At 35.2% G+C, this 13,871-nt stretch overlaps 1 protein-coding gene across 2 annotated transcripts in view; it reads left to right on the forward strand.

Moving 5' to 3' along the window:
• Positions 1 to 5,155: 5,155 nt before the first annotated feature.
• Positions 5,156 to 13,871, forward strand: part of LOC120636450 (tetratricopeptide repeat protein 39B-like) — a 49,653-nt gene continuing 40,937 nt past the window's right edge. Inside the window, exon 1 of one of the 2 annotated variants that reach the window (XM_039907930.1) lies at positions 5,156 to 5,260. The gene's annotated coding sequence lies outside the window, so the exon portion shown is untranslated. Of the gene's footprint in view, positions 5,261 to 9,158; positions 9,191 to 13,871 lie in introns of those variants that run through there. The other variant, XM_039907931.1, reaches the window with a different exon arrangement.

Here is a 13,871-nt window from a genome sequence, read left to right on the forward strand (position 1 = left end):
GGATAGTATTTTGTAAATAAATTAAAAGATAATAAAAAATTAAACCAAAATTGAATATAAATCAATAAATAATCAGAGGTGCCTTTTCGAAATCTGCTATATGAAAAGATCACTATTATAATCAAACAAACTTCGCTTCGAGAGACAACCAATGTGCACCAATATAATTCAATACTAACATACAAATCTCTGAACTATATTAAAACTGCAAAATGTAGTGAAGTAACCTTTCACAATGTTCTCCATTGAAAAGGGAAGGATTCATTAAGTTTAGCGATATATTTTTGTATCAGAATTAAAATCTTCTTCCTGGTACTTTAATAGCATTCTTTTTCTTAATTTAAATACAAATAAATCAAACATAACGCAATTTCATTATCTAAACAGAACCTTATTTATCTTTTGATTTTTCTGCATACAGTAGGTACACTTTTTGGTTGCATTAAATCCATTACTATTCCAGCATAAAACTTCTGGCGGGTTAAATGAAGATGTCGGGGCTAATCTGCTTAGCCCCTACATCTACATATTCACATTTAGAAAATTATCCTCTTGTAGATAAAAATAAAAAAAAAACAATTTAACAAAACAATCAAAGAAAACCGCCATTATATGAGGATTTTTGAATCACTGATTACATGTGGGAACTAGGATACGATGCTGCCAACGCCGAAGACGACATTTCCCTAAAGCTAAAGGCAACAAATCTTACAACCGCAACATTCACTTAGAAATGCACGCCTTGTAAATATTGTTTACTAGCGGACCCACGCAACTTCGTCTGCACCTAGAAACTAATTGAAGCTCTACCTACCAGGTGGACCTGTTTTATTTCCAAACTATGTTATTCGCGGCCGTATGTGTTATTCTATACCCGTCGCAACTTTTAAGCGATAGGTTAAATTTTAATATTTTAAAACTGAATTTGCAGGTATATAATCAAACTTAATATTCATATTACTTTATTTCTTTCGCATTTATAATATTAGTATATAGTAGGATGATACGCATGCATTCGATCGTTGTCCCATATGCCTCGCGACTAGCTGTTATCTGTGAAGAGTTATGTCCTTTATCTCCGACAATATTTATCAAATCTTCATTAAAATTAGAAAAAACATGCTTGATAGTATACACTTTTAAATAAAAAATGAATTATAAAAATTGGTCGAAATATAACGGAGCTATGAAGTAAAATTAATAAAAAAATTCATCCCATTTCCCATAGAAAACTTATTGTTTATCGGGATAAAACGTATCCTATATGTTGACCCGGTATATCAGCTACCACTATACCAAATTTTATTTAAATCCGGTCAGTAGTTTTCACGTGATGCCCGGACAGACAGACAGATAGACATACAGACAGACAGACAGACAGACAAAAAATAAATAAAAATCTGTTTAGGACTCAGTGTCGATTATGAAGCATCCCCCGGTCAAAATTTCCAAAATGTATTAAATGTACAGAACTCTTCCAGTTACAGTTTTTTTATAAGTATAGATATAGATTTAGAAATCATATAACATATTTCTATAATCATATACAGTGGCATGCATATAGGGTATGTACAGGGTATGCAAATTATATAAAATGAAGAAAGTCTCCAGTAAGAGTTATTTAAAACTTAAGGATAGGCATTGTAAGAGTTATAAAAAGCCTACCCCTAAGTATTTATAGCTCGTAATGGAGATTTTATTCATTTTATATCATCTGCATACCCTGTGCATACCCTATATGCACGCCACTGATTATGTAACATAACTTTGTTAATGATATTATTCATTCATTCTTACCTGTCCTAAAATATTGTTTATATATAACACTAGCTGTTGCCCGCGACTTCGTCTGCGTTTGTTTTTGTTTTTAAAGTATTCAGTATCGCTAAGCCTTAAATGAGTATAGTAGTATATATATATATAACATGTAAATGTTACATTGTATGTCAATTAATTATAGACAAATAATTTGCAATAAAATAAAATTGCGACTATAATTAAAGATTTAAGCTATCCTATCTCTTAAGTTGGACCAGACTGCTCCCGGTGTGCCAATTTAATTCAAAATCGGTTAAGTAGTTTAGGAGTCTATCGCGGACAAACATCGTGACAGGAGATTTATATATATTAAGAAGATAATAATTGAAGTCTTAAATAAAATCTCTTTTTAATTTGTTTGTTTTTATTTGAAAAACTACTGGGTTCTTTTCAATTTTAAACACCTATTTTACACTAAAATGTAATAAAAAAGAGTTCACGAGACATGTTAAACAAAGTGTAGCTTGTTTAAATATACCCGCCTGTAAGGCTATATTGGCGTGCATCAAATGTACAGCCGCCAACTTCCGTTCGGGAAAATATAATTAGGTATGTGTGCTCTGTGCAGAAATTAAAATCGGCACCTGCTATCTATACAAAGTCTACATGTACTAATGATTTTAAATTAAATAGATTGCTTTCATGTTTGAACTCTGTAATAACAGGAAATAGACAGGTACCTACCAGTTCGATTTAAACTGTTTTTTGCGTTCTAGAAAACAACTTTATGAGGCCAGGTTATAAACTATATGGCCGAGACTTACCGGTATCGGTTAACTTCGTTGAAACTTGAAACGCTGGGCATAACCGAGTGGCGAGCATAGAGGGTATGCACAGTGTATGCAGATGATATAAAGGGAAGAAAATCTCCAGTACGAGTTATAAATACTTAAGGGTAGGCTTTTTATAACTCTTACAATGCCTATTCTTAAGTTTTTTCAGCTTACAATAACACAGGGCATAACAGCTCTATTATAGAAAGCTGAATGTTAGTTTTTATGAAATCCCTAATTTTCCTTAGGAAATCTAAGAGATTCCGTAGGAAGGCAGTGTGGTGACGGCAGATGAGAATACAGTTTTCATCACCCCTTTTCTTCCCGCGGGTGTCGTACGAGGCGACTAAGCGAATATAACGGAGAACAGGCAGCAGCCTTCTCTGTGCTACTACTACCAACTACTGTGATCACCAACCTGCCTGCTTATCGTGGTGTTTATGGGCAAATCCTCCAGTTGGGAGCAGTGGCGTGCATAGGGATTCTGACCAGGGTATGCCGTATGCATAAAGCCGGTACATGGCATAAAATGGAAAAATTCCCCACCAATACGACTTATATAAAATAATTTGGGTATGCAGTGCTTTTGTGCATGTATGTAATGCACGCCACTGGTTGGGAGAAGCCTTTAGTCGAGCTGTAATAGGCTGTTGATGATGATGATGGTAGGAATCATACCTTTTATATACCTACACATTTATAGAGAAAAGCCCGCAAATAAAATAATGTAATTATCGTATATTTAAGCATTTTTTTTTAATTTTATCGCAATTATAACATTTGACAGTTAGTAGTTCATAACATAATTATCTTTCGTAGCGTACCTAAGTTATACAATAACTAAAGAATTGAACATGCGAAAGTGTCACTGTTGGTTTTTCCTTCCCTTACGCGCTAACTAAGCACTATTCACAGCTTCCGTAAATGATCCGTAAGTTTTGTATTCATGGTCTTATTGCTTCTATACTTATACTTTATATGCTTTTAAAATGTTCTATAGTAATTCAAAATTTTATTTGTGTAAACATAAAGACATTTTGAGATTTATCGAGCTCAATTGTTTAACCACTCTACATCAGCTGTAGTACAGTGGCGTGCACTCCATACATGCACAAAAGCACTGCATACCCTGACATTGTTATATAACTCGTATAGGAAAACAATTTGTGCCGTTTTATGCAATTTTCCTGGTGAATTCATACCCTGGTAGGAAACCCAATGCACGCCACTGCTGTAGTAGGTACGTAATACAATTTTTTATTCAAAGGATGTTCCATTGGGGTCGATGCACTGAATCTCTGGGGTAAGATTTGTAGTTTAAAAGCCTGCCACATTCGCGTAGTGTTAATCATGCTCACGAGTTCTCGAGTTCGATTTCCGGGTCGGGCCAAGAAGGTGAAATAACTGGACTTTACTTTTTAAAAAAAATACCAGTAGGTACTAGCGTGGAAGTTATTAAAAGAGCCATCGGTCCCGTATATTATCACTAGGACACACACATGTTGTAATAATTAAGACGTGCGTATGCTTTGTTAACATTATTCCTAGCAGCTAATATAGTCTTGTTACATTTTAGGTCGTGTGAAAATTAAAGAGCTCAATACTGGATCATAGCCAACGATCGCAGTGGGGTGCATAGAGGGTATGCACAGGGTATGCTGATGATATAAAATGATCAAAATCTCCAGTACGAGTTATAAATACTTATGGGTAGGCTTTTTATAACTCTTACAATGCCTATCCTTAAGTTTTTTATAACTCGTACTGGGGATTTTCTTCATTTTATATCATCTGTATACCCTGTGCATACCCTCTATGCACGCCACTGAACGATCGGTACATAAGCCTCGTTTTTAATACGTAACACTTCGTCTTCCTAGCCTGTGCTAACAGTGACGAGTAGTAAGATGCAGGTTCGAATCCCGCTTCTGATAAACGAAATATAGTTACCCAAAAACAAATCCGTCGACATTGTAAGACTAGCAAAAAACTAGACTTATTTCAAGTATAGATTTATGGTTGTGTAAATAGAACGTTCACCTTTATCGTGTCAGCGACTAAAAATCAATACTGATATTATGCATAAGTAAACGAAAACTTCTAACTTTAGAGGCTTATATTTTATGAGGCTTGATACTAAATGGCTATATTTTGTAGAAACAGTAAACTCGTCCACACGTGAGACCTAATGACATTCGCTTATCAGTTTTATAACTATGAAAAATGTGTTATTGTTTATAGTCTTGTATTTACGGTAGTTAGCAGATAAACACGCTCTTCGAATTACATCTCTTTCTGTAAATCGGTTGAACCTTTTATTGAATTAGGTATCATCGATTATTTATGCTTCAAACTTCAGTGCAGCTCTAAAATAAAAGATTAAGACATTCTTATTTACATAAAAAAGCATTTCATTAAGCTGTCCCTATAGGTACTTCTGGATCCTAACGTTCCTGGCACGCGCAGTTAAAACGTGAGAGCAGTACTGCTAATGCAAGATTGCCACTAAGACGTCTGTCATTGTAAACTGTCATGCGAGTTGCGACCTAAATACAAAGCGCGAGCGCCGTTCACTGCATCTGTCAGTGTCGGCTGATGGGCCAAGTAGTTTGTACATGGATTTATAGTGATTGTGTGTGAAAGTGGAATTAAAATGAAAATTAAAACAGGTAAAGTGGAAAAGATTTCGAATTTCAAATTCATTCTATTTTTTTTTTCTTAAAATATTATGGCTATATAGCATAATAGTTTTAAATCCCTACATTCGATATAATGTATTTACTGTGCTTTTAATTACCAACGCCTACGTATTTAATACTATGCGTTGTATTGGTTGTGTTCTTTAATAATTCTGCAGATTGGTGTAAATAAATACAATTATGTAATTAGGTTAGCATGATTATCTTTTAGCTTAGATGACTGAATAGGTACTAATTACTTGGGACCTAATCGTCATCTTGCGCACATTTAGGTAAGTACCTAGTAATGTTTCCCGATAAGGCTGCTTACGCATGCGAGTTCTAAATGTGAATTTTAAATGTACGGCTTGTTTTTCAATCGTTAACCTAATTAAAAAAACTATCAATAGGAAGGTACCTACTTATTTATTTAATTCCTGAATTCAACATAAGTTGGCGATTGAAAATCAAATCGTTCAGATTTCACTAAGCAGAGCTCAACGAAGCCTATTGATATTTTGGTCTACAATATGATTTACGGCGAATGTAAGCAGTGCGATAGGTGCCTACTTATTTAGTTATTTTTAGAAAAGCGCCCGCGTTGATTCTTTCGCTCTAGACAAAATTGCAATCTGTATGTATCATATACGTTTTATTTTTTAATAACGTCGCAGGCGAAGAGTTATTCAAGCAAATATTAAGTATTTATAAAGTCTTCATGGTTCAAGTGAATGGCTCAGTGCTGGCAGAGGGCCCCCTCTGTCATGAGTAGGGTGTCGGTCCCTGGATGTCTCGCGTCTCGATATCCCGAGACTTTTTATAAATATAATGGTCTCAGGACGCAAAATTATCGGGACGCGACTGGCGACTTATTTATTGAAATTTCCGTATAATTATATTATTTACAAAAAGTCGTAGGCGCAAAACAGCCTAAAATTAGCTTTCCGCATACAGTCATTGAAAGCGCCATACCTATAGATGGGGCTTAAAAAAAAACTGTAACTGTGTTTAGAAGAATAAAACAAGCTCATTAAATTCTAGATTTGTCGATTTTATTCTTAGACTTCTTGAAGTTCCCAGATAACATAGACAATTGGTCTCGTGGCCCAGGACAACGGAAATGTCGATGCTTCCCAAACCTGTAGTCATGAATTACAAAGCTGCACCAATTACAATTGTGTATCAACGCTGCTAAACTAACGTACCTACTTATGTAACTACTTAATCTATTTATTCGCATTATCGCAACTAGGTCCAATAAGGTCCAAAACATATTTATTTAATTCGCTGGTGGTCCGCGTTCTTGATAATGCACTAGAGAACAAATAACGGGGCGTATTTTGAATCGCGCGTTATTATAGCTCATATAAAGCCCAGTTGGTCGAAAGGGGAAACTGATATTTACTTCCTTTTTAACTCCCCTTAACCTCAGTGGAGGCAGCACATTTAATTTTGGCTTTTCAATTGTACTAATCGCGAATTAGGCAATCTGTAATCTGTGAAACACCCACAAATTTGATCAAGCTATGCGCAAATTTCTTTGTATTTTAATCTTTAATCTGAATTACAGTTTTTTTTTAAATCAGCCTGATATTTAATCTCCCAGGAACGCTATGGTGCTGTTCTGGTATAACAAATATGCTGTGCACATTTCCAGTATGCAAGCTACGTGCCAAATGTCATCAAGATTGGTGCAATTGATTGCCTACCAAACGAATAAACAGACGCACTTGCGCATATAGGAAATCCTCAAAGTACTGTAACGTAACAGCAAGTGTACTGTGCTGTATTGTTTTAACTTTTATAAGTTTTTTTGGTCTTTTTTTGAACTAAACTTGGATACTTGGGAACTTGGGTATCAACCCAAATATATATAAAACATACATTTGCGTCTGCGGAAGAAAAATTGCAATTGTTTTTTTCGGTCTTATGTAATTCTTTTTCTGCTTTCTGCCGAATCTATTATTAAACTTTGTAATTCTTATCCTTTTGCGATCTAACATTTTTATTCCGCTGATAATAAGGCATTTACCTAGGTTCATCGTATTAATCATTATGTATTCATTCATTCATCCGGCCTACTACAGGGCACATTTCTACTCTCAAAATTAGAAGGGATTAGGCCGTAGTGCACACCATTGGGCCATTAGTAAACTTCACACGCCTTCCAGAACCTCATAGAGAGCTCAGCCATGTGCTAAGAAAACATAAAGAATGGAAGGCCAAGGTATTCAGATATTCACTATAATACTCACAATGTTCAGGATGGCACTTAGATCTTTCATTAATTAACAGTATTATTGAAGCTAAATACCTAGTTTCTCATATTAAAGTATTAATTTTATAAAAGACATCATTAAAGCCCACCAACCTGCTTTAGAGCAGTGTTGTGGGTCTGTACTCTATAAACCTGACTTCCCAAGGAGTGAAATAAAACAACTAGACTGACTCTAATACTGTATATTAGGCTTCTCTATAATTCATATTACTTATTACCTTCAAATGACTCTACTACCAGTTCGGAATGCTGTCTTCGGCAGAGAAGACCACTGGCAAGAAACTCTACCGTTGCTCTTTTATTCAATCAATTAAAACAAGACTTATAAACACAATTACAACATTATCATATGTTATAACGCTAGGCCCTTTGATACAAGACATATAAGACAGGTCAAACATAACTACTATTATCACTTATAACATCAGGACTTTTGAAACAAATTGTTTGTATAGAGCAACGTATGCTACATAAGCTATCTGTATGAAATAATGCTAGGGCTCCATATATGATACCTGAATAACCCAAAGGATATAAGAGATATACTTATCTGATGCTACATCAGGTACAACCATAGTACCAACAACTTTTAACAACTTATCTCAACTCCATCACCAGTATATACGACTCTTGTTTTGCCACAACAATATTTCGTTAAGTATGTCGTTTCCATTATAAATCATCTATTCCCAATTTGTAACGTTCTATCCACAATACTTTACTTAATCTTCTATTCTCAATTCATTAATTTAAATCCGTCCTCACTTTTCTTTGCCGCCAATCTAACTTGTCAAACTCGCGTCTCCCGCCATAGATCCTATATTTTTCTTTGACAGTCTACTGAAGGCCATTATTCTATTTTCAATACACTATCAATGAGTACACAATCTATGATTTGTTGATATATGCAGGTTTTCTCACACTGTATTTTTTCACCTTCAAAACAAATGATATTAAATTGAATACGCATATAACTGCAAAAAAATTACAGCATGCCGGGATTGAACTCAGTCCCCACGCGCCGCATGGGAGCCGAACCTCTGACTAAGCAATAACCGCTTATCTACGTACATTAGCCTATTGCAAATTAAACGCCTCTCCGAACGGGAGGGTTAGCCGATAATCACAACACTGGGTTGACGGATGAATGTTACTTAACTGTATTCTGAGCTGCCGTCACCACGCGGCCAACCTACATACGGGGGCATAAATATAATTATGCATTCGCTTAAAATTTAATCATTTACCTAATACAATGCTTCGGCAGCTGTGAATTGCTTACCTTGTAGGTAGGTTGTAGCTGTAATATGAAGCCTATGAATTTGTGTGTCGCGCGATCGATACGCAGCGTCAGGGTTTCTTTATTTTTATACCTACTTACTAGAGATAGAGTTTTGCAAGCAATAGTTGGTAGGTATGCGTTTTAGTTTCATGGTCAGCGTGTGCGAGTACGCGTAAGTAGGGTTACGAGTTCCTGGGTTCGAATACTAGTGTTAGAAACTAAATACCAAACCGGAGTAACTAAAAATCTGCATAAACCGCATTGGACCTGCATCGCTCCACGGTTTAAGTGAGTTCTCTGCCACAGTTCCGTAGTCCTGGTCAAGTCCTCAGTAAAGGCATTCAAGGTGTTAATGTAAAAGGTAATATTACATATAAGCTTATAATATAGTCAAGTCAAACCCCCTCCCCTCTCCCATTGTTTGAAAGCACTAACTGCAATAGCGCTAGTCGGGTTTGCACTCGACCGTTTCTTGACCTACTACCGGTAAGGTAACAGATTAACAGAATAATCCACTCGAGGTCTAATCAAATCAATAAACATCGTTAGGAAACCGGCATGCCTGAGAGTTCGTCATAAAGTTCTCGAAGGCGTGCGAAGTCTACCAATCCGCGCTTGGGCAGCGTGGTGGAAAACAGCCTAAACCCTCCTAGTTATATTGATGTTGATGATGAATAATTATTATGATGACTTTTCAATAATTTTTAGAAAAGCTTAGGGAAGTACACCATTACCGAAAATATGTGGAGACCCATCGCAACACAAGTGTGTATTTTCATGTAACCCTTGAACGTTTATACCACGCACTATAAATATGGAAGTAACTATGTAAGAAGGTAGGTTACATTCTGGGGATGGAGGGATATTTCTCGTCAAAATATAATCTCGAAGGGGGTGAAACCGGGGATGAAAGATTATATGAAAGTATATGTTTTGAAATTAGATACGTACAAATTGGCATTTAGGTTGTCAGCTTTAAATATCTAACAGAAATCTATATAAATTATTTTGGAAAATCTAATCTAATCTATCCTTAGGGCTGGTCATATACAGGATTGAAGTTTCAAAGCATCCGTTCATCCCATATGCTGCAGTTCTAATTTCACACGGTCGGTTTCCGCATTTTACTCTTCCGGTTTGTTGTACGTACGCATCCCTGTCTCATTAGACCAACTACACTAATATAAGTACCACATGACAAAGAGGAAAGAATTTTTGTTTGTTTATTTGTTTGTTCGTACCCGATAATCTCCGACAGATTTGCACCGATTTCAATCATTTCTTCGCCAAAAGAAGCTAAAAGAAATATATCGAAGTAACAGGCTATAATTTTTTTTTTAAATTGACATCATTAATAAAAGTGCAACAAATATACCCAAAGAAACGAAATTTTTTCTAAAAAATTCATTACTGCGCTGAGTTAGCCTTTGATGAGACATAAAAAGTATGTACTAAATAATTAAAGTACTCGTTATTACCTACAAAAAAGTCCGTGAGGGCATATATCTAACTATCATAGTTAGGTCGCAAAAGCTTTTGTGTTCTAATAGTTTAGTAGGTATATCGGTGGAAACAAAAGTGGGTTACATTAGTATCGCAGTATTGATCTTATTAATTAGTAATAATTGTATCATCAAGGGAATTTATATCGCAGTGAAATAATTTTTTAATTCATTCTAATTGGACATTTAATGTAAAGGTTATCGCGAGTTTAGAAAATTTAAGGACTCAGTGACTATATCTAAACAAAACAGTTTATTTTTAAGATACAATACACTTAATTGAAAAAGTAATTTTCAGACACTACACTACACACCTTAAATATCTTGAGAACTTTATGGAATAATATATACATATACGTATTATACAATATATAAATTATATATCGTTTTATTCGTGTAGTCGTTTAAGTTGTATTACTAACAAATGGGCCTTAGTCGTCTTTATAAAGGGATTTATTTTATTATTATCATTATATATAACACCTTTATTATATAATATGCACATCTCCCAAACAAACTGTTCCTATCTCCGGTTCCTATCTTCCTGTGATAGTCTAAAGACAAAAACAAACGCTGTCGAAGTAATATAGTCGTTTTAAAAGAATCAGTATAACATTTTAATTCATAGAGAAAAATATCATTCAACCCAGGACGTATAATTAAATAGCTTAGTAATGAACACGATTGCTCATCCTCAATAAGCAGTCGCATACCTAAAACAACAAACACTTAGATCTGAATGAAAATATTCATGAAACCCTAACATAGTGCCGGAACAGACGAGGCTAATACCACAAAGATTATTATCCTACAGGTTCTCATATATTTAGATATAGGTACGGATTATTATCGGGTGATCACATTTACGTTTCTAGAAGCACTCTTATAACATTAACAGCTTTTATATTTAAATCTTTACATAGTCGCTTCCATTGTTTGTACGCTTAGAACTTTTACACTACATAAATTTTTTTTAATGCAGTTTTCAGCAATAGATAGAGTGAGTCAAGAAGAAGGTTTTATTTACATGAGGTAAAAATTAAAAATGCACATTATAGTTGAGAAATGCATATAAAATCCATTTGTTATGTTATGTCGTAGTAAGTATAGTTATTTGAGCACAAAAGATCCAGGAGAGTCGAAATGCATCCGCTGAAGCGGGCCTCATTACAAGATAAATAGAAGTATAGTATATTCCATCCGTGCGAAGCCGTGGCGAGGCGCTAGTGACTTATAAAAAAGATAGAGTTCTCAGTTGAATACTTACCTTTTTTGGGCCACTACTATCTCTAAAAGCAGTATTATTTAGATAGTGTTGAAATTTTGTTTCAGAACTATAATGCTTACCTCTCCTCTAGGTCAAATGTTAAATTAGTACCTAGTATTTCGTTATATCTTCAATATGCCTTTCTCGAGAGTATTTCTTTCCTAGTAGAAAAAATATATTACGTGCATATTTTACGTAAATTGGCAAAGTAACGCGGGAAAAATCGTTGTACATCAGCAGACAGATAAAATTATAAACTACTATACCTAAATAAGCTTAATATAATCTACAGGAAAAAAGGCATTAACGTATCGCACAACAAAAAAAATGTGTGCGTGTACTAATGTGCACACGTAAAAAGTGAAACTTCTTTCTGATCTTATTTTTCGAAAAATTATCAACTATATGCAACTTTACAGAAATTTGTTAAAAAAAGTTAAATTAGATAAAGTTTAACAAAATATAGGCTTTTATCATCATAAACATAAATACACAAAATAAATAAGTAATCACACCCACGGCTACGTGTTGGTAAATTGGAAAAGATGTCGCGTAACGGATAAATGTGACGCGTAACCGAAAAATGTGACGGTAAATTTTTTTTCAACGCCGATAAAGAAGTTTCGCTTCGAAATTACCAATGAATTTTTGGAAGGTACTTTAAAAGGAAATGGTATACCGTGAGCTTGAGATGCCATTTTTTTGGTCTTCTTCTTATTGTAAAACAACAGCATAAAGCTACCTAGGCACTATCGAGAATACAGGATGAAAATATCCAAAACCCTCCAACTATGCTATTGTAATTGAGACCGAACGTTACTATGAACGATGACGTCATAATATAAAATAATTCTTAAAAATAAAATGTAAAATCATTTATTAACATTAAAGTTCTATATGCAACAAATATTGAAAGAAGTTTGTTTGCATAACCATTGCATGCTTTTTACTTAGATAATTAATTAAATTGCATTGAAAGAACTTTATGGTTACCGAGCGAAAATTAAATTCAACTGGAATATTTTATTATTTTTTATTGTAAGACTCATGTTGTGCCGACTTACACATAACATGGGATAAAGGCAAGAAGAAAAAGGACGAAACACTGTTTTACCATAAAGTTCTATCTAAGCTGGGCGTCCTGTTCGTCCTGTCCCGTTCGTCCTGAGGGCCAACTTTTTTGAAGTGGAAACTTCTTAAGTCGTTGGTAGGGGAAAAACTAATGGGTTCGCGTCACCGATGACCTCGACTTGCTAGTATTCCGTCGGAATAGTGAAGCTGGGCTGGCAAGGTACTTCGCCAATATCGTGAAGGTGGAGAAGGCACGTAGGGATTTGATCGGTGAAAATAATAATTTTGAATGTGCACCTAAAACAAACAGATACAATTATATTCTTAATAATCTTAAACAACATTATAGTAATACTGCGTTTAGTGTTGGTATTACGCCGCCTTGATAATTAGGTGACCCATGTCATGGCATTTTAGTTAATAAATAAATAATAAATAAATAAATAAATATACTACGACATTACACACATTGCCATCTAGCCCAAAAGTAAGCGTAGCTTGTGTTATGGGTACTAAGATGACTTATGAATATTTTTTTGTATAATATACATAAATACTTATAATATACATATAAACACCCAGACACTGAAAAACATTCATGCTCATCACGGAACATTTTCCAGTAGTGGGAATCGAACCCACGGCCTTGGACTCAGAAAGCAGGGTCGCTGCCCGCTGCGCCAATCGGCCGTCATAATTGAATTGGTAATTGAATTGGTAGTTCTTAACCTAAGACTACATGTACCTATTGCATACGCATGTTTGACTTTTTGGATGGATAAAATCATGTGAATTTGCATCACAGACATAAGCATTCATAACATTGCCTCTGTTTTTGCCTATTGATAGAATAATATCACACAGCGGGCGACGGAGAATTTCCATGTGATCAAATCAGGAAAAAGGAAATCCGTGGAAGAACGAGAATTACCGACATAGCTCTACGAATCGCGAAACTGAAATGGGGCGCACTGCTTGGACAACCAATGACGTTGACGTCCCAAGGTGCTGGAATGGCGACCTCGAACCGGTAAACGCAGCGTTTGTAAACCCTTGACGAGGTGAACGGATCAAACGAGTCGTATGGAGCGTCACAAGACCGGAACTCTATACCAAAGACCTATGTCCAGCAGTGGAAGTTAACCGGTTGTTATGGTGATGATTATGATGATGACAACAATAACTCTTGTCCGACTACTGAG

This window comes from Pararge aegeria, chromosome Z (genome assembly GCF_905163445.1).
Source record: "Pararge aegeria chromosome Z, ilParAegt1.1, whole genome shotgun sequence".
Lineage (NCBI taxonomy): Eukaryota > Metazoa > Arthropoda > Insecta > Lepidoptera > Nymphalidae > Pararge > Pararge aegeria.